Source organism: Balaenoptera musculus, chromosome 8 (assembly GCF_009873245.2).
Source record: "Balaenoptera musculus isolate JJ_BM4_2016_0621 chromosome 8, mBalMus1.pri.v3, whole genome shotgun sequence".
Lineage (NCBI taxonomy): Eukaryota > Metazoa > Chordata > Mammalia > Artiodactyla > Balaenopteridae > Balaenoptera > Balaenoptera musculus.
This window is the reverse complement of record NC_045792.1, coordinates 64403289-64423931: the sequence shown is the minus strand read 5'-3', so window position 1 is coordinate 64423931 and position 20643 is coordinate 64403289. Positions and strand designations below refer to the sequence as shown.

Sequence of the window (20643 nt, the reverse complement as noted above, 5' to 3'; positions counted from 1 at the left end):
GCCGACACAGTCCAGACCAAAGTCCGTGGGCCCAGCTCGGTCCTGTACGTCTGGTCAGTGGAATAGACCTGCAGGTGTGGCTCTTGTCACTCTAGGACTGGCTTCAGGACAGATCCTGCTGATGCGCCCAGGGCACCGCCCTCAGTTCTGCAGGAGAGTGCGCCAGAGGGGAGCCAGGGGGTGTGCCCGACTCAGCATGGCGGCCACGCACATCCAGTGTGCCCGCGAGGGCAGTGGGGAGCCGGGGAAGTCATGGCCTTGGGAATGTCCTCTGATGAAAAACAACCCGCAGGCTTATGAAATAACTTGTGTGTGGAACGTTGGTGTGGATCAGCAGTTCTGAGGCAGCAGGCGGGATGCAGAAGTGTGAGCGGAGACCGTCTGGAATCCCCAGACTCCAGGGAAACTAGAGGTGACAGCCAGCCTAGTGAAGAGGACAGGAGCTGGGGGCTTTGGCGGCAGCCCAGCAGGCGCCTCTCGTCTCAGGGCCCTAATCCTGGCTCCAGCCGGCTGGTCAGGGGAGCTGCAAGGTCTTCTGGGTGAGCAGAGCCCACAGTCCTGAGCTGTTCTTCTCTGTGTTTGGGTCATCTCCCCCCATCCAGGGGGAGAAATCTAGATGAGGTTTAAGAATCAGTGCTTTAAGACTGTGGATCTCGGAGTTGAAACCTCGGAAGACATGATTTCAGCACAGGGTGTTAAAGTGAACGGAAGGATTCAACCCCTTTTCAAGGAGGGTGTCTCCATGTGGGCAGAACTAGAGAATAAATGGATCTTGAATTTAAAAAAAAAAAAAAAAGATTGTTATAGTTGTTATTATCATTACTACTTTTATTCTTTTTTTTTTTTATTTATTTATTTTTGGCTGTGTTGGGTCTTCGTTTCTGTGCGAGGACTTTCTCTAGTTGTGGCAAGCGGGGGCCACTCTTCATCGCGATGCGCGGGCCTCTCACTATGGCGGCCTCTCTTGTTGCGGAGCACAGGCTCCAGACGCGCAGGCTCAGTAGTTGTGGCTCACGGGCCTAGTCGCTCCGCGGCATGTGGGATCTTCCCAGACCAGGGCGCGAACCCGTGTCCCCTGCATTAGCAGGCAGATTCTCAACCACTGCGCCACCAGGGAAGCTCACTACTTTTATTCTTAACATTATTATGATGATTATGCCACAAGGTCAGTAAACCAATTAAATGAGCAACAAACATTCGATAAACACCCACTATGTGCTGGGTGCTTATGTCAGATTATATGTATGTAAGTATGTATCCCTCCCACATGCATTTGCTACAGTGTGGGAGGTAGGGTCTATGCCCCCTCGCACTGAATCTGGCAAGGGCTTGTGACTACTCTCATGCATAGAGTGCAGCGGACATGATGCTCTGTGACTTCCAAGACTGGGTCATAAAAAGCACACAGCTTCCGCCTGGCTCTCTGTTGGAACACGCGCCTTGGGAGCCCCTCTTGTCAAAAGCCCTTCGTGTAAAAAGTCTGGCTACCCTGAAGGCACCATGCTGGAGAAATCACATGGAGAAAGCACACAGAGAAAGACACGTGAGGAGTGCTGGCTGTTCAGCTCCTTGCTGTTCAAGTCTTCTTAGCCCAGGCCCCAGACACAGGAGTCAGGAAGCCTGTAAAATGACTGCAGACACCATCTGACGGCAACCTCCTGAGAGACCCTGAGACAGAACCACTCAGCCAAGCTGCTCCTGAATTCCTGACCCACAGAAACTAGGAGGGATAATAAGTGACTATCACTGTTTTAGCCAATAAGTTTTGGGGCGTTTGACCTAGATTAGCAGCAACAGGTAACTAATGTAGATTTTGGTACCTGGAAGGGGTATGATACTGTAAAAAAAATACTAAAAACAGTGGCTTTGAGGGCAGAAGGTGGAAGTGTATTGAAGAAACTGTGGAATCTGATGGCCTTCAAGGATGCTACCCATGAGGACGTAAAGGAAAGTAAGGAAGATCACATTGGAAGATGGAGGAAAAGGGATCTTTGTTAGATAGTGTGTTGTTCTGCGCGGGCTGCCATAACAGAATACCACAGACTGAGTAGCTTAAACAACAGAAACTTATTTCTCACAATTCTGGAGGCTGCGAAGTCCAAGATCAAGGGGCCAGCCAATTCAGTTCCTGATAAGAGCTCTTCTGGTTTGCAGATGTCCACCTTCTCACCGTGTCCTCACACGGCAAAGAAAGAGCTCTCTGGTGTCTCTTCCTCCTCTTATAAGGGCATCAGCCCTAGAGATTAGGACCCCACCCTTACGACCTCATTTTACCTTTATCACCTCCACACAAGACTCATATCCACACATGGTCACATTGGGGGATAGGGCTTCAATATATAAATTTGGAGGGACATAAGCATTCAGCGCATAATACAGTCAGGGAAACTTTAGTAACACTGTCTTCTGTGGTAAAAAGGAGAATACAAAATGTACTAAATGAATTAGATAATCTAGCAATGGCGATTTCCAGGCGGAATATCAAAGGCGTCACCTGGCTTCTTCTGGCTGCTTATAATCAAATGTGAAAAGAGAGAGAACATGTTAAGGAAAGAACCATTGAGCACAAAGGAGTCAGGACTCTCTGGGTTTGAAAATTAAAATGTCTTCTAGAGACTGTCATACAGAGTGAAGTAAGTCAGAAAGAGAAAAACGAATATCGTATGCTAACACATATATATGGAATAAAAAAAAAAAAAAAAGGTTCTGAAGAACCTAAGGGCAGGACAGAAATAAAGACGCAGACACAGAGAATGGACTTGAGGACACGGGGAGGGTGAAGGGTAAGCTGGGACAAAGTGAGAGAGTGGCATGGACATATATACTCTACCAAATGTGAAACAGATAGCTAGTCGGAAGCGGCCGCATAGCACAGGGAGATCAGTTCGGTGCTTTGTGACCACCTAGAGGGGTGGGATAGGGAGGGTGGGAGGGAGATGCAAGAGGGAGGAGATATGAGGATGTATGTATATGTATAGCTGATTCACTTTGTTATACAGCAGAAACTAACACACCATTGTAAAGCAGTTATACTCCAATAAAGATGTTAAAAAAAAAAAGAAAGAAAATTAAAATGTCTTATTCTTGACTCTCCAGGCAGGAAATGATGCTAAAAATTTTAAATGACCTCTAGGCAAAGATCAAACCTAGGGTACTGTCAGGATGTTATGGTCTGAAGATGCCCCTGAGGAAATGAACATAAAACCCTTTATTAAGACCTTGGAAATATGTAAGGCAGTGATTCAAACAGAAAAAAAAAGTCCCTCATAGCGCCTCACCAATAAACAATAGGGCTTCTGATAATCATTTTTTAAAATTTTATTGTAGTTGATTTACAATGTTGTATTAATTTCTGCTGTACAGCAAAGTGATTCAGTTACATACATACATATATATACTTTTTCATATTCTTTTCCATTATGGTTTATCACAGGATATTGAATATAGTTCCCAGTGCTATGTGGTAGGACCTTGTTGTTTCTCCATCCTTTATATAATAGTTTGCATCTGCTAATCCCAAACTCCCAATCCTTGCCTCCCTACCCCCACTGAGGGCTTCTGATAATCTTAAGTGCGGTGTCCCCTAGCAGCTTTACAGGGAACTCAAGGAAGAAAAGGGCTTATGTTATTGATATTTGTGGTTGTGAGTTTTATCTAATGGAGAGAACAGCAGTAAGATTCATAGAAAGCTCACAATGATTTTAAGGTGATTGCACTGTCTGAAACACTACCTGTTTGGACAAAAAGGTGCAGAGGCAGTACAGTACGAAAATTGGTCTTTGGCCCTGCAAACTATCATATAAAAGTAGGCTGAGAAAATGACTTAGCTGCAAACAATGGCCATTTCTTATGGAAAAGAAAGGATGGCTCAGAGAACTTCTGCCTCTGAGCCCAGAGGGTGGAGCCAAGAGCCATGGAGAGCCATTCCCAAGCAGCAGGGCTGAGTTCTAATTCATAAACTACCCATGTGCCCAGCAGAATTTCAGAATTGTTAAGGATCCCTGTGTAACTCTCATTTTCCTTTTTCTGTTTTGTTTTGGTTTTGTTTTTTACAAGAGGACCTATAGTGGTCATCCTGTGCCTCTCCCACCGTTGTATATTAGGTGGAGTGAAGGCAACCTGTTTCTTTAGTTCACAGGCCTACAGATCAAGAGGAACTGTACAGGAGGAGCTGTATTTGAGAAAGTCATCCAAGGAGCCTCATCTGAACCTGGACCTGATTAGATGACAAGACCCAGGACTTCAAGTTGAGGCTTCGGTGGAATGAGACTTTGGGGGACCTTGGAAAGGGGTGAGTGTATTTTCATGTGCGACATGTCTGGATCACAGGAGCCGGAAGGTAGACCGAGGTAGCCAACCTCCAAGGATGCCTGGCTCCTGGTATTCTTGCCCTTGTGTAATCCCCTCTCACACTGCATCAGGGCTGGCTGGCCCTGTGTGACTAACGCAATACAGAGAAGATGAGGCTAGGTCATAAGGGCCTGGCAGCCTCTTCCTTGGGCTCAGATCTGCTCTGTGGGAAGCCTACTGCCATGATGTGAGGACACTCACACTGCCCTGGCGAGAGGAACTGAGGCCCTGCCTATAGCCAGCAGCAACTCGCCGGCCGTGCAAGTGAACTGGCTTGAGAGCAGATCCTCCAGGGCCAGTCAAACCATGAGATGAGGGCAGCCCCAACTGACATCTGCCCGTGGCCTCGGGAGAGGCCAAGCCAGAACCTTCCAGCCACACTGCTCCAGCATATCTGTCCCAAAGAAAACATGAGAGAGAAAAAAAATGATGATTGTTGTTTTAAGCCACTAAGTTCTAGGGTGATTTGTTACACACCCGTAGATGATGAACACAACTCTGTAGGGTATGAAAAAGAGAATCCAGTGTAATCACTGGCGAGAGTAAAAAGAAAATGTGTAGACACAGGAGAACACACAGTGTCGGGCAGCATGATAAATGGCAACTTCTCTCTCCTGGTGGGTGTTGGCATCGGGGATCAGGAGGTGAGGTGCTGGGGGAGGGTGAGACTTGGGGAGACATTTTCAAGAGGGGAGCAGGCCTTTTAGATGGGAGCCTTTCCTTTCCTCACTAAACCCTCTCAGGTCCTGGCTTGTTGCTACGAAGGAGGCCTTTCCATTTACAGGGCTCTTTTACATCCATCTGTCACTGTCTGACAGAAACAGGTCAGGGATCACCAGCCCCATGGCACAGAGGACAAAACTGAGGGTCCCACTGGGTAACTGACTTGTCCAGGCCCTGGGCACTTTCTGCTCCCGTAACAGCTCTTAGCAGCTCAAAGCTGCCTTTGGCTGCCAAAGGAATCAAAAAATCCAAAGAGCCTCAAGGCTGAACCTGAAACACAGAGAATGCAGGCCATCTGCTCTGACGGGAACTCTCCATAAGTAATAACCAACTGTGGCTGCCTTAAAACAATCCTTCACACCTGCTAAAATCTGGGCCTCGGGATGCTGAAGCTGAACTAGTATCATTGCCCTGATTATGTCCTCTTCGCCATGCAGCCTCAGGCCTTTCTGGGTCTCTGAGGCTCTTCCCTGTTATGTTGGGTTCAACTGGCTGGTCTCAAGGCTCCGTGTGGCTCTGACATTGTAGGATTCATGGGCAATTGGTGGGACCTTCAACAGTGATGTTGACATACTAATACCAGACTCCCACTTTGAGTCTCCAATCTACAAAATCAATGCCAAACAGGAAATTGCAGGCAGTAATTTATTCTGCATTTTCCCACCATGGGACTTGCTTTATATACATTGCTACATGGACTCTAATAAAATATTAGGTAGACAAAAAGGTTCTGCCAGCTTCCCCTGCCCCTGACATATTGCTCCCCTTTCTGCCAGACACCCCTGGAGAGGGGACCTCCCTGGGACTGCAGTTGTGATCAAGAATAACTGCAGAGACTTAGAGAGTGGACTTGAGGACACAGGGAGGGAGAAGGGTAAGCTGGGACAAAGTGAGAGAGTGACATGGATATATATATACACTACCAAATGTAAAATAGATAGCCAGTGGGAAGCAGCTGCATAGCACAGGGAGATCAGCTTGGTGCTTTGTGACCATCTAGAGGGGTGGGATAGGGAGGGTGGGAGAGAGATGCAAGAGGGAGGAGCTATGGAGATATATGTATATGTATAGCTGATTCACTTTGTTATAAAGCAGAAACTAACACACCATTGTAAAGCAATTATACCCCAATAAAGGTGTTAAAAAAAAGAATAACTGCAGAGAGCCAGGCAGGAGGTCGGTTGTGAAAACAACCAAGCTCATAAGGTAAAATGAAATGATATAGAATAAAACAATACAATAAGAAACAAAATAATAAGATGAACAACTTAGATGAATGTCAGAGGGCTGTCTGCCCAGCATCCACTCTTGGCGGGTCTGTGGGTCTTGGTGGTCTGTATATCTAAAAGGAGGGAGACAAGTTGGAGTACCTTCCTGTCCAGCCCTACCCAGTTGACTTGGCCTACCCAGGCCCTGGGGCAATGGGGTCACCCTAGCAAAACAGGAAGATGAAGTGGGGTCTGCCTCAACCACAGTCCATGCTGGCACCTGGTCTGCTGGACTTGGCTCTGGGGACCCAAGCAAGCCCTGGGCTGACACCTTGCAGCAGCCAATATGCCTTCACATGGGAGAAGAGCAAACTTCCACTGCTTCCCTGTTACAGTAATCTTTGCAGTAGCACACAGGACCAGGAATAGCTAGAAACCCAGAAACACAGTCATGAAAACTCAGTCATTGGAAGGCTAAATTTTGATCCCCCGAAGCAGGAATGCCTGAGAACTCTGGGTGAGCGAGGCCTCTGCTCTGAAAGGAGAAATGACCAGGGTGGAGCCGTGCAGGTCGTGAACTGGCGTGGGAAGCAGAAATGGGCTGGCGGAATATGCAGAATCAGGACAAGGCAGGCGGCGGGGGAACCGGATGGTGCTTAAGTGGCCTGTGTCTAAAGAGGTCAATGTCACCTTGGGGAACCGGGGCTGGCAGTGAGCACATGGCCCTCTCTGAAGTGGAGCCTCGTATTGTGTGTGGCTCACGTAAGTGTAGTCGTGACGAAGTTAACTGAGTCAGCGAAATGCAGGGGGCTCACTTCTTAGCTAAGCTGTTTGTGGTCTTTACAAATTCCTAAATAAAGGGTGCTTGTTTGTACCTTTGAGGGCGCAGGTGAGGTGTACAGTAGCCCCCCATGATTCTCAGCAGGGTCAGACTCAGGAAGCAGGTCCCCTGGCCCTCCCCCACAGAGGAAAGGGAGCCAGCCTTTTCCTGCTCAAGTACACGAGCCTCTCCTTACCAACTTTAATTCCCCTTCTTACTCAGTGAGAGGCAGACCCAAGATGAGATCTCATGTCCAGTGCTCTTTCCGCTGGGCTGTGAAGAAGCAGATCTCAGAGCCTAAGCTCAGAAACTAACACCACATCTCTATCAAGTGAAAGTGGAACACTGAAACCAATATCTCCATTTCCTGTCTCGGATCCACATGCCTCCCAATTCCTTCCCCTCTAGAGCATCACACACTTGGCGTGTGTACACACAAGCCTGCCCACTGCTAGGCGTCAGCACCCAGTGTGGATTGTGGGGTGAAGATGTGAGAACAGAGCTATGGATTAGCCCAGTTCCCAGGAAACACAGAGGCGGGTTGCAGAGGATATGCAGCCTGGGACTTGGCCTGGCTGCAGGATGGCAGATTAAGTAGACACTTTGCCCCCTCCCAGAGATGCAGACAACACACCCATGCACACACCATTCCCTGCCAGCCCAGAATCACTGTGTGGACATAACTGCCCTTACTTATCACTAACCTGCCTCCTCTCTGACCTCACCCCATTCACCATCCCCACCCCAATTCCAGCCCTGGAGATGTTGCTTTTGTACAAGGACCCTGACACCAGAAGCTCACCTCTCCCATGTGAGCCATGACTTAGCTCATCCTGAAGACCTCAAGGCACCTAGTAGTCCCATCCAGCTGCACTCCTGAAGACATCAGCTCAAATCCCAGCCCTTGGTCAGTGCCTCTGCAGTCCTAGCTGCCCCGGGCAACGTAAAGACAGACAACAGGACACTCCCCCTATTCCCTGCACCCAGGAGATTAGGAGGCTACAATCTAAATAGACATTTCTCCAAAGAAGACATACCTATGGCCAACAAGCACAATAAGATGCTCAACATCATTAGTCATTAGGGAGCCGCAAATCAGAATCACAAAGAGACACAACTTTATGCCCATTAAGATAGCTATTATCGACAAAACAGAAAATAACAAGCGTTGGGGAGGGTGTGGAGATGTTAGAACTGTCGTGCACTGCTGGTGGGAATGGAAAACAGCGCGGCCACTGTGGAGAACAGTTTGGCAGGTCCTCAGAAAGTTAGACGTAGAGTTACCGTATGATCTAGCAATTCCACTCCTAGGTGTATACCCTCCCCCGCCAAAAAAATTAGAGTAGACTGCATTGAGGAGGTGTATTTGAGTGCTGAAGACTTGAAGGAGGTAAGATTTCAAGCCATAGAAATATCTAGATGAGGAACAATCAGGACAAAGGGAACAGAGCAAAGGCTCTGAGCAGAGGGTGCCCGCCACGTTAGGGAGACAGCAAGAGGGCCAGCATGTGTGCATCAGAGTGAGAGGAAATCACAACGGGGGCGGGGGGCGGGGGGCGGTGGGCGGGAAGTGGCCAGGCAGGTCACAAAGGGCCTGGTAAGCCACTGTAAGGTCTCTCCGTTCTATAAACTTGCTCTGAGGCCCCCAAGTCTCCCAGCCCCTGGCAACCCCTCTTGACTTACTTGGGCCCCTGGTGGGAACGTCAGGGCAGGGATGCCTGTCCAGCCTGTTCTGCCAAATGGAGGCCATGGCGCTGTCTCAGGAATGGCTGCCATGTGTCTTGGCACTGAACTTGGCAGCCTAGACCCAGGCATGCAGTGTGGCCCTCACACAGGCTGTGTGCCCAGGGCCTCTCCTGCCCAGTCCCATCCCTCAGCAGGGATCACTCTCCCTCTAGCTCAGCCTATCTCCCCATTGCTGGGCACAAAGGAGGTAGGAAGGAAGGCGCTGGCTGTGTCCTGGGTTGTTGATGTTTTTTCCCAACCAATGCCATTACTGCTAATTGACCTTTAGTGCACCCTCCATCACTTGGAAACCCATTATAGCCCCCATTGCTCTCCATGCATATGATTAGTAAAAAATCACTGGCTTCTAACTGAACAATAATTATCATGGCATTGCGAGGCCAGCCAGGTCCCTCACCCTCGCCCATTACCTCCCTCCTCTTTCCAACTTGGAAAAAAATATATGAATCAATGTAAGAAAGTCATTTATTCTCCACTTTCCAGGCTGCACACCAAATAGTTTGTCAAGGCCTTTTAAACGCCACTCACCTCACGCACATTCTGCTCAGAAGGTTGCTTTTTCTTTTCCTCAGCCATTGATTTTTGCATCTTGTTAGGATTGTTCTGTGCTCCTAAATAATTAATAACAAATTAGCCAAAGTCTGTTAGCTGCAGATTAGCCAGCTGGGCTCACCTGGACAGCCAGTCTGGGCTCTCTTCCTTTCTACTTGGCACCAGGAGAGCGGGGGGTGTCCCCACGGATGGCACCTGGGCTGGAGTACAGCCTCGGGGAGCCTGATCTAACTCTGCATTGCCCAGGAGGAATGGGGGACTGCTCTAGGCTTGATCTTGTAGTCCTGAGGATGGAGTGTAGACCTCTGGAGATAATAGGGGAACCCACAGAATGGTGAAAGTATGTGGTTTTGGAGCCAAACAGATTTGAGTTTGAATCCAATTTAACTAGTTACTGGCTGTGTGGCCTGGGCAGTTGTCCTGGTGTTTCAGGGCTACAGGGGTCCCAAGGGTGTCATAACGATGGGCATCCAGCTGCCTCTCACACTGGGTCTCAGCAGTGGAAGGGCTAAGGAGGGTGATAAAGGATGCTAAGGAAGAGCGAGTCTGGAGTCGGGGGAGGAGCCTGACTACAGAGCAGAGCCCTGGATGGGAGTCCCAGGAATCCAGATCTCTGTGTCCAGACTGGGATCACTGAATAGTCAGGTCCAGTCCAGGCTGGCTTCAGCGTCCAAAAAGTTCTATGTGGGCCCTTGGGTTCAGAGAAGCACTCTAACTGGGACCTCATACTACGTACCAGAGAAGAAACAGCGCAGCAGCTAAGAGCATGGACTGCGAGCCAGACTTCCTGCGTCCAAATCCTGTGCTTAGGCAAGTCTCTTAACCTTTTGTGCCTCAGTTTCCTCATCTGTAAAATAGGTCTAATCATTGTACCCACCGTGGAGTTATTATTAAGATTAATGAGTTAATATATGTAAAGGGCTTAGAAAAGTGCCTGCCCCCTAGTAAGTGCTATAGAGAGTTAACTTAAAAAGAAGAGAAGGGACTTCCCTGGTGGCGCAGTGGTTAAGAATCCGCCTGCCAATGCAGGGGACACGGGTTCGAGCCCTGGTCTGGGAAGATCCCACATGCTGCGGAGCAACTAAGCCCGTGTGCCACAACTACTGAAGCCCACGTGCCTAGAACCCATGCTCCACAACAAGAGAAGCCACCGCGAAGAGAAGCCCGCGCACTGCAACGAAGAGTAGCTCCCACTCGCCACAACTAGAGAAAGCACGCACGCAGCAATGAAGACCCAACGCAGCCAGAAATAAATAAATAAATTTATAAATAAAAAAAAAGAAAGAAGAGAAAAAAAATAAGGGCTTGCCTATCACAAAATATTTAATCCCAGTTTCCCCTTCCTATCCACTTGTAGCGTGAGTAAAAATTATGGATGGCTTTACAAACCCAGGCTTCATCTCATGTGCCTCCTTCCCCACCACCAGCCCAACCAATCACCAGGTCTTTCTGCCCCTTCCACCACCGGCCCAGGCACAACACCCCCATCCCCCTCTGGACTATTGCACCACCTCCCATCCTACTGCTCTCTGGTCTCACATTCCCCAATCCACTCATCACACTTCCCACAAAGTGATCTTTAGAAATCACAAATCTGGTCCTATTGCCCACCTTAAGCCATTCTGTGGTCTATAGGAGTCATTGTAACTCTTTGGAACACGAGGTCCTACGTGGTCCTCAACAAAGTCCTGCAGCTTCATTTACTGCCCTCTGCCCCACTGTTTATAGTCCAGCAACACTGAATGGCCTGTTATTCACACCACACACACACACACACACACACACACACACACACACACACACACACACTCTCCATGCTCCATTTATTCTGATCTGTCTGCCTGAAGTATCTTCCCAGCTTCCCCCACCTCCCTCCACCCACCCCTCATCTCAACACGGCCACTGTCCCCATAAGTCTACCCAGCTAGCACCAAGGACCCGGGGTCACTTCTTCCTGGAATCCTTCCCTGAAGCCACCAGTTGGATTAGACATCTGTGTCCACTAGGATAATCCTAGATAACAAGTAAATTCCTAAATGTAAGTGACTTAACCCCTTCGAAGTTTATTTCTCATCCCAGTATAGTTTAATGTAGTGTCCCTAGTCAGCAGGAAGCTTTCCCTCACATGGAAATTTAGGGGTGAATCTTCTGGCTCCATAACCCTGGAATCTCAGAGTCTTCTGCATCCAGCAGATGGGAGGGGTGAGAGGAGCTGGAAGGGGCATATCTGCTTCTTAAAATCCCTGGCCAGAAATGGTACACCTCACTCCACTCATCCCATCGTGAGAACTAGCCACGAGGTCACTCCTGGACGGAACATGTTCCTGTGCCTCCAGGTGGGCAGCTAGCCCCTGCCACCTCAGACTCTCCCCTGGCACCCTGTCCCTACAGCCACCTCAGAGTTGTCAAAATGTATGGCTGTGATCTGTGTACAGGCCCATCTTCCCCAGCGGACTGTGAGCTCCTGAGTGCAAGGGCCCCGTTCCTTTCACCTCTGTGTCACCAGCACCTGGCACTGGTGCTTGGTACTGTGTTGGATGAACGGATGAGCTGAATCAGAGCCAGCTCCACAACCGGGTGGGTCTGGCCCTGGAGGCAAAATGTCCTCCCTGGAAGCAGCTGGGCCTGGGGAGGGCAGGGGCTACCAGGACAGAGACTGAAGGGAGATCTTCCCAGGAAAAATAAAAGACAGAGAGAATGATTTGGCCCTTTGGAGAGGTTTTCATCTTCATCTCCATGGCATCTCTTAGGCTGGAAAGGGCTCAAACTCTGAGAGGTCTGAAACACATACTCTTCGTAGCTGACACTTACAGGCAGCCCATGTCATGTGTCAAGCACTGTTCTAAGTGCTATGCAAGCATTAATTCATAAATCCTCACAATTACTCCATTTTGCAGATGAGGAAATGGACGCCCAGCTCAGAAACGTTCAATGACACGTGATATTCTCTCTACCTGTGGCCTTGTCTTCCTCCTCCGCAGCCCCTAGATGCCCTAGGACAAGGATGGTTTCAGCCTATCTTCCAGCATTTCTCTCGTAGGAATTAGATTTGGGGGGGACAGCAGAGATTTGACATCCTGGAGGCCAAAGCAGACCTTTTGGAGCTTTCTTACCCCCAATCTGATCCTCAGGGCTCAGGTAATAGGCCAGAGGCCCGAGAATAAATTTCCAAGATTATTCTTCACTTTGAATGCTAGGCATTTTGCAGACTAAGAAAGACTGGACTTTCCACTGACGTTTATGTCTCACAATTGTCCTTTGGTCAAATTAAAAAATAGTAGAGGTTGGAGCCAAATAATAAATTGCAAGTATCCAAGACCATCTCAACCTGACGCTTCTGCAGAATTAACAGTGATAATGTTACGACAGGAGGCTGGTCTCTCTGCATACAATGCCAGCGCTGAATACCCAGAGGCCAGCAGTGCAGCAAGATGGCCCCACTCAGCCAGGCTTCGCCTCCCCAACGCTGGGCATTTCCATGGTCTTAGGTGGATAACAGCCACGTCCCCTCCTGCGAAATCACTGCTTTGGAAATGCTTTACACCGATGACAAGAGAAGCAGTTATGCTTTGTCATTATAGAAATACCCAATGATCAGGCCACTGAGTGATGACTGCAGCCTCCTGCCCTCGCTGTCATCAGTCTGGGCTCCGAGCTACACACCTGTCATGACTGGAGGCTACCAGGTGACAGCCACGGAAGAGCCGGCTTCCCGCCCCATCACGTTGGGAAGGTCCAACAGCCCCTGCCTCTGGCAGAAGCAGGTGCCTCCAAGGCCTCCTCCTGAGTTATGCGCAAGAAGAGTAGATTATGAGCAGACACACCTGCTGGCCCACCAACCCCTAAAACACAGCCGCAGAAGTCACTCTTCCTCCTCGCCTTTCCCACAAGTGGATGGAGTGACCTGTGACAAGCTAAGGCACTTGGACTTCGAAGCCAAGCAGGCCTGTGTTCCATCCATGTCTCTAGGACAGCCTAGCTACGCAACCTGCAAGGCACACTGGGGACAGAACCTTCCGTGGGTGGAATGTCCCAGGGAAAAAGCAAGTGAATGGAAAACAGCCAAATCGGTACAATAGCAATAAGCTAACACTTATGGTACTAACTGTTTTACATGCATTAACTCATCTTTACAACAACCCTACACAGCAAGTGCTTTTATTATGTCTGCTTTATAGTTGAGGAAACCGTGGCAAAGAAAGGTTAAGGGACTTAGCCAAGGGCACCTGGCTATGAATGGCAGACATGGGATTCACCCCCAGCAGTCTGGTTCATGGGTTGTGCTCCTAATGTTTGTTTTTTGTTTTTTTTAAAATTTATTTATTATTTATTTTTGGCTGTGTTGGGTCTTCGTTTCTGTGCGAGGGCTTTCTCTAGTTGTGGCAAGCGGGGGCCACTCTTCCATCACGTTGCGCGGGCCTCTCACTATCACGGCCTCTCTTGTTGTGGAGCACAGGCTCCAGATGCGCAGGCTCAGTAGTTGTGGCTCATGGGCCTAGTTGCTCCGCGACATGTGGGATCTTCCCAGACCAGGGCTTGAACCCGTGTCCCCTGCATTGGCAGGCAGATTCTCAACCACTGCGCCACCAGGGAAGCCCGCTCTTAATGTTTTATACTCCTCTTAACAAGTGTGACTGTTATCTGTGTCCCAGGCGCTGTGTTAAGTTATTTATACATGTTACATCAATCCCCACAATATATTATCACCAGTGTACAGAGGAGTAAACTGAGGCATAGAAAACTTAAGTAACTTACCCACATTCACACACGTTCTAGTAGCAGAGCTAGGACTCAAATCCAGGGCTGCTGGCACAGTCTGTGTGCCAAGCCAATGTGTATACCTACTATGCTGTGATACCTTGATTACTTGTATGCACACTTGCATTTAATTAATCCTCTCAACAGCTCCTGAGAAAGGTACTACTATTAAATTCGTTATATAAATTGGGAAGGTGAGGATTATACTATTCATGCAACTTACAGTCAGTAATTGAGGATCCAGGATTCACATCCAGATGTTGTCTGGAACCCTCTATTTAAACCCCTACACTGCAGTAACTTCCTACCCTAACCCAGCACCTGCTCATACACAGAACATGTGAATTTGAATTCACTTGACCTAAAGTATGAATGATCCGCTCAACACCCAGTTCAAATGCCACCTCCTCTGAGACGACCTCCCTGGCTTTGGAGTGGAAACTGAAGAGAACAGGAGGGTGATTTCTGAAAGAACCCAAACCCTTTCATGCTTTGACAATGAAATAAATAGCTATAATCAGACTGCTGTACTTTTGCACCACCTTAGAGTTTATTCATTCATTTATTCAACAAATATTGATCAAGGTCCCACTGTGTGAAAGTAGTTTCGCATCCATTACCTCTGATGATCTGGCTTTAGAAATTAGAGGGAAGTAGTGTGGGCTTGTGACTCCCTTTTTCGCCAAGTTTACACAGAGGCCACCGAATCCCCTGGGAGGGAGAGAGTTGTTTCTGGTCCTGTGATGCCAGGGGGGTAGAAGAAACAGAGGCAGGTCGGCCCCTCTGAGCTGCAGTGGATGCTCCTCTGGTGTGTCTAAAATGAGACATCTCACCACCCAAGGGTCAGTTTCCTTCCAAACTAGTTCTTGCCCCCAAGATAAACTCATATTTGCCATATTAATGGGGTGCATGAGAGAATGGGGTAGGATGTGGAAAGAGGTGTCTGTTCTCCCTTTTGTGGAATATTTGTGACCTAGAAAAGGGATGTCGTTGAAGTTCTACACCCTCCCTGATGAGTAGAGAGGAATCTGCGTGGAGTATGGTTTGGTCCTATGAAATATGCCCTTCCTGAGCATGCTCTGCTCACTGTAAGTCCGTAGAAATTCTGGACAGCTCTCCTGTCCCCTCCACAGGGAGCCTGTATCACCTCTTCTACTTGGGAGGCAGTTGTGACTTTCTTGGCGATGTCCTCTTCCACAGGAGAGGTGTCTGAGCTATTTGCCAAGATGTGACTGAGACTGCCTTAGGATCAAGGTTCACGGAGGCAAGACCAATGACTCCTCGTGTGAGGAAGAGTCACCAGGCACCTATCTCCTCATCAGTGTAGCTACTGTAGCATGGAGGAAGAGAGGAAAGGAGGAAGGGAGAGAGATAAGTTCAAAGTGAAGATGATTCGGAGCTCTGCCTCTGCAGCCTATTTAATATCACACTTGGCTATCAGTCACTCCTTTCATTACAGACTCCCCGAATCACAGTCAAGACAGAGGGGGGACTAGTCAGCACTGAGATTGTTTGTTGCACTTGCCCGTTGTGCAAGTGCACAAGCTACATTTCAGAGCCAAAAGATGATCTAATATTCTACTTCAATGTCAGTAGTAGAAAGCAAATAACTTAGGGCATGAGAACCAAGAAATAAGAAGGGAGCTTTAATGCTTCCATAGAGAAGCAAATATTTGCACTTACTAATATCCTGAAACCCATGTTGCCATGAATAGTTCCTTCTCCTTTTATCCCACACCTTTTGTCTAACACAGTGATATATTGCCACCCTTTCAAAATCCTGACACAGATGACATTGAAGCAAATTATGTACCTCAGCCAGATTTCTCAGTTGAAATGGAGATAGCTGGTGTGTACATTTTTCCATCTAATTAACATTCCACAGTTTGAATAGCTGTTATCATGCCCTGGGTCCCATATGAATGGGTGAATAGATAGAAAGATCCATGAACAGCTTGGCTTGCACAGAATGAGATTTCTCTTCAGACAAAGAGAAAATGGAATGTATCATTGTCATCTGGATGGTAGCAGTCACCAGAGACTAGCACACAAGCCCCCTCTCCCCTGTGTGCAGAGCGCAAGTGTGTTGCCTAGCACCAGCAGCCATCTCTGGAGGATCTTTGCCCACTCCCCATCTCTGCATTTGGCCATGTAATTTTTTTCACCCAGGTTTCTGTTTGCACAGTGTGGTGGTCTCCAAAATATGTCCCAGATTTTTTGATACTCCTCCACTCAAGAGGTGTAGATTATTTCTCCTCCCCTTAGACTTAGTGATTCACTTCCAACAAATAAAATATGGCAGAAGTGATGGTATGGAACTTCTGAGACTAGGTCAAAAAGTGCATTGCCCTCTCCCTCTCTCCAAACACTCACGCTGGGGAAAACCAGTTGTCATTACGAGAGGCAGTCCTATATAAGACTCATGCAGTCCTATAGAGAGAAACTGAGGCCTCTTGCCAACACCCACGTGAATAAACCATCCTGGAAGTGGATCCCCAGCCCCAGACAAGCCTTCAGATGAGACCACAGCCCTAGCTGACATCGTGACTGTAACTTCATGAGAGATCCTGAGCCAGAACCACCCAGCTAAACTTCTCCTGAATTCCTGACTCTCAGAAACTGTATGAGATTTGCCGTATTAATGGGGTGCATGAGAGAATGGGGTAGAATGTGGTGATCTACCAGGCAGCAAAAGCTAACTAATACACATTGTGACTTCTCTTGACTCTCATCACCATATTTATGGGAAAAATTTTTTCTCATATATTTTCTCAAATATTCAAGGCCAGAATGACTACAGCCTCCACAGCAAGACTCCAAAGCCACTGCAAAGTGAGTGTGAGGGCATCAGAAGCTTGCTCAGGTCTTCAACAAGCTAGCCAAATCTCTGGGAACTACACAGCTTGCTGGAGAATGAAAAACAGAGATCGAAGGAAAATGTCAAGGGCATGCCTCGGGCCACTCATTACTCACTCCCTCCTTCCTCTGTGCATCCTCCAAGCACTGTCTCACCTCTCACAGAACTCACCATGTTCTGCAGCCTCTTTCACCAGCAGTATGCATGCTCTTGGCCCCTACCTCGCTCCTTGTACACTGGTCTTCCCCCAGAAACCTGCAGCTGGCCACACTGGTGTTCACACCTGCAGACCCCAGCCCATGGCAGGTCCTGAGCCAAGCCTGGCCAGGACAGGCAGTGTCAGAGGTAGCTCAGTGCTTTTAAAGCAAGCTGGACATGGAGATTCCCATAAGTAGAGTAACTACAAACTAGCGGGGTGGTTAAAGGTCTCTGTTTTGGAGCTAGAGAGAAATGGGTTTGATTCCAGAATCCAGTGTTAACTGATTGACCTTGGACAAGAAGAGTAATCCTTGGGTTCCTCCTCTGTAAAATGGGAGCATAATACTGCATACCTTCAATACAATTATATTAAATCTATGCAACCTCTTAATACAGGGCCTGACACTTTGCTCAGTAAATGTTTCTGTTAAGACCAGAAGTGGAAGGGTTGATATCACAGCTTAGAATCCCTTCCTAGCCCTGTTCAGTAACTTCATTCCATCTCATTGTAAATTCTGGTGATTCCTCATACCTGATGTGGGTGGCTAGTTTGGGGGGTTTTCCCCTGCTATTTTGCCCATTCTTCTCTGGTTTCTATCAGCTCTGGTCCTGGCTTCTGGCTCTTGCCCTTACTCCCAGCCTATCCCTAGGCCCCCATCATGCTCTGCCCTTGCTAGTATCTGCCCACACGCACCTTTGAACACCCCTGTCTCACCTGGCCAGCCCAGCTAGTCTGGGGGAGATGAAGAGGAGCTCACCACCCAGACCACAACGTGTTCCTACACATCTTCAAAAGGTTTCCTGTCTGTTTTGTCTTTGGGAGGAAAGATGGAACTTAGTCACCTCCCTTCATGCAGGCAACTGCCTATTCTGGGGAGAATCAGCTGAGGTAATTTAAATACCCTGCTTAATTACTTCACTACCAGACTCCCAGCTAAGCTGCCCTAGCAACACCTAGCAACCGGCTGCTGTCACCAGCAGCTTCTGTGAGAGAGTTCTTCTAACTGCTTTTTTTTTTTTTAACATCTTTATTGGAGTATAGTTGCTTTACAATGATGTGTTAGTTTCTGCTTTATAACAAAGTGAATCAGCTATACATATACATATATCCCCATATCTCCTCCCTCTTGCGTCTTCCTCCCACCCTCCCTATCCCACCTCTTTAGGTTATTTGTAGTGAGGTGGATGGACCTAGAGTCTGTCATACAGAGTGAAGTAAGTCAGAAAGAGAAAAACAAATACCATATGCTAACACATATATATGGAGTCTAAAAAAAAAAAAAACGATTCTGAAGAACCTAGAGGCAGGACAGGAATAAAGACACAGACGTAGAGAATGGACTTGAGGACACGGGGAGGGGGAAGGGTAAGCTGGGATGAAGTGAGAGAGTGGCATTGACATATATACACTACCAAATGTAAAATAGATAGCTAGTGGGAAGCAGCTGCATAGCACAGGGAGATCAGCTCAGTGCTTTCTAACTGTTTTATAAACAGTCTTTATTGGTGGCCTTGGTGCAGAAACGAGTAAGTTGAATAAGACGCGGAATGATATGTAAGCCAGTTCCCTGCCATCCCCACTGCTTTGCCTCCATTCTCCTGTGTAGGCCCAGTGGCCTTCCTCCAGGGCTGAGCACTCCCATTCAGAGATGGGCGGAGGCAGTCATCAGCAGTGTTCCAGAGCACATCTTTAGAGTCAGATGGACATTCCAGCTGTGTGACATTGGGACTATTACTTAACCATGCCGTGCCTCAGTTTCTTCATCTGTAAAATGGGAGTGATAATGCACAGTGCCTGGCATACAGTATGCATTCAGTTTTGGCTGCTATGATTATGAATAACCTAAGATGAAAAAACAATGGTCATCTTTTCAAATGACTGCAGCAGGGCCAGCCAGTCTGGTTATCTATGTGATTGTGAAATGCAGACAGTCTGCCCCTGGGGTTATACAAACTGTGCCCCTCACCCTCCTGCCTGGTCCCCTAGCTGCCCCCCACCCCTTGTGTCCTATCCCCACTCCCACCATGACAAAAGCTCCGTGAGAGCAAGAATTTTTGTCTATTTTGTTCACTACTGTATGCCAACACAGTGTTTGACATGTAACAGGTGTTCAATAAATATTTGTTTGATGAATGAATATTTGCAGAATACAGGTTCCCTTAGGAATTTCAAGTGCTAGGATATGGGAATTCCTGGATCCCTAACTTTATACATCGTAGAAACATACCAACCCCTAACAGCTGCCATGCTTTGTCTTTGTATATAGCCAGGTCTAAGCAAAACCCCAAATGTAATATCTAAGACCATCCTAAGTGGTCATTTCATTACCAAGACTATGCTATGTGGATATAGATCACAAACTTTTTCCTAAAATTAAAGTTATGAACACAAGGGGAAAACTAAAATGAAATCCAGATTCTCAAGACCTGGTGTGAACCATAAAGCAGAGGTAGAAGGGGGTGTTCCCAGTGTGCCATTCTCAGGTTGTTTCTCTAACCCAATAGATCTGTCCTAAGCAGAGAGTCTAGCGGGAGAGGGAGAAGGAATGTCCAAACCAAGAAGAGAGAGCTTGTCTACGGTATGAAGAGGATGCAGGACCAGAGCCAGGGCCTGCCAGCACCTGGAGTCAAGAAACCAGAGTTTTAAAGGAGGCCAGAGAATCTAAGCTATGTATTTGGAGGAAGCAGAGGAAAAAGCCACAAGTGGGGGTAACAACAGATTCATTGCCAAAGTGATCTGGGAAGTGAGAGAGGCTACCTCCTACAGATTACAAGGATCTTCCCAACTAGGCATCTTTGAAAGGCCCAAGCTTCACCTCCCCATTGGGTCTTCTGTTATAAATCAGAAGAGTTTTGTGAATCCAGAGGTAGCTTATGCTCCCACCAGGGCCAATCTCTTGTGATCTGACCCATGTCCTTCCAAATTTTCATTTTGGAAGCAAAGTTGAGAGGATCCCAGAGTGGAACAGTTAGCAGGGCTGCCAGGGTTCCTGCATAGCCTGAAGATGACCCTCCCTGACCTCTGCTAAGGGTCACCAATAGAGGGGACGTTTGCTCTGTTGTTCCCAGTGCCTGGTTCCCCTGAATGTGGTCCAGGAAGCAGCCTCTCCCTGCTGAAGGCAGAATGAAGACCCTGCCGCTAGGGTTCCAAAGCAGATGTGGATCAAGCTGGGCCAAATATCAAAGACTCAGCAGCCAACTGCACCCTGGCATCCATGCCCATCTCTCCAGCCAACCTCTTTAGAACACAGGCTTTGCCTCCTAGAGTCACAGCCTGTGAGACCATCCAATGAAAACCCTTATTTATAAAATTGTGAAACTGAGATTTAGAAAGGAGGCGTGACTTCCATGTCACAGATCAAATCCACGGGCAAGCTGGGACTGGGACCCAGGGCTCCTGGCTTTTGGTTCTGGGTTTTCTTCCCACGGCT

At 48.0% G+C, this 20643-nt stretch overlaps 1 long non-coding RNA gene across 1 annotated transcript in view; it reads left to right on the top strand.

Annotated features, from left to right (window-relative positions):
• The first annotated feature begins 4166 nt into the window (after window positions 1–4166).
• The window catches only part of LOC118899302, a 58837-nt gene continuing 42360 nt past the window's right edge, over window positions 4167–20643 (top strand). Inside the window, exon 1 of the long non-coding RNA XR_005020925.1 lies at window positions 4167–4291. This is a non-coding gene — a long non-coding RNA (uncharacterized LOC118899302). The remainder of the gene's footprint in view (window positions 4292–20643) is intronic.